Source organism: Propithecus coquereli, unplaced genomic scaffold (genome assembly GCF_000956105.1).
Source record: "Propithecus coquereli isolate 6110/MARCELLA unplaced genomic scaffold, Pcoq_1.0 Scaffold293, whole genome shotgun sequence".
Classification (NCBI taxonomy): domain Eukaryota; kingdom Metazoa; phylum Chordata; class Mammalia; order Primates; family Indriidae; genus Propithecus; species Propithecus coquereli.
This window is the reverse complement of record NW_012148541.1, coordinates 1,273,711-1,274,931: the sequence shown is the minus strand read 5'-3', so window position 1 is coordinate 1,274,931 and position 1,221 is coordinate 1,273,711.

The following is a 1,221-nucleotide window of genomic DNA, read 5'->3' as shown; positions in this document are numbered from 1 at the left end:
AAATATATAAGTAATATGGAAATAATTTTTATGAAGCAAGTGAACAAGTTTCTGTTGAAGTAAATAGTAGGTAGACCCCATCCAGACAGAAATGTAAGAAACAGCCCCTCTGAGACAGTGAGTCTTAAACTGAAACTTGAAGAATGAGAACTGAGCAAGGGAGACTTATGCCAACATTTTTAGAGGCATGCTCCAAAGCCTTGGTGGTAAAGGAACCCCAAGAACAGTGTTGTTAGAATATAGTGAGGAAACGAAAAAAGAGAATAGAATTGGAAAGGTTGATGGCCATATCATACAATGGCTCGGGGGGTTTATTAAGAATTGGAAAACCAATGAAAATTTTAAGCAGGGGGTGACTTATTCATATTTGTATATATTTTTTCAAAATATTAGAAGGGTACAAATGTTTTTGTTACATGTATATACTGTATAATGCTGAAGTCAGGGCTTTCAGTGTGCTGGTCACCTAGACTGTATATATATATTAAAAAGTACTGTAATGTGTAAAAATTAATCACTGTGGGGCTAGAATACAAAGAAGGATGTATGTCAGGAAGTTACTGAGAAGTTTGGGTAAGAAACATTAATTCTTTGGACTAGGGTGGTAATAGTGGAGATGGAAAGTGGACAGATTTAGAGTAGTATTTAGAGTAGTACATATATTATTGTAGTAGGATGGAAAGTGCCTAATGATGGCTTGTATGTAGCTTTGTAAAGGAAAGCCAGGTAAAAAGGATGACTTCCAGCTTTCTGAAATGAGCAAATGTATGAAGAGGAATGTCTTTCACTAGGATTGAGAAGGAGTGGAATGGAATGGGGGTAGGGGTCAAGAGTTCAGTTTTCAACATGTAATCTGAAATTCCACTAATAAATTAAATTAGAGATGACAGTTAGGCAGTAATAGGTCTAAAATTCATAGAAACAGTATGAGTTGGAGATCGTATTTTGGGAGTTGCAACTAGATGCTATTTATACTCTAGTTTAAATGAAGGCAGATAGAATCATCTGAGGAAAGTTTGAAACTTTAAAGCTAAGGGTAGAGGAGAAAGAATAAGCAAAAGTATTGAATACCATAGAAATAAAAAGTTGATCAAGAGCTTGTATTGTCACGGAAGCCAAGGGAAGACAGAGGACTTTTTTCAAGATAGAGAAGTCTTAAGGAAAGGTCATCTGTTTTAAATGCTACTGGGAGGGTTAAAAAAAATGAGTAAAATCATTAAG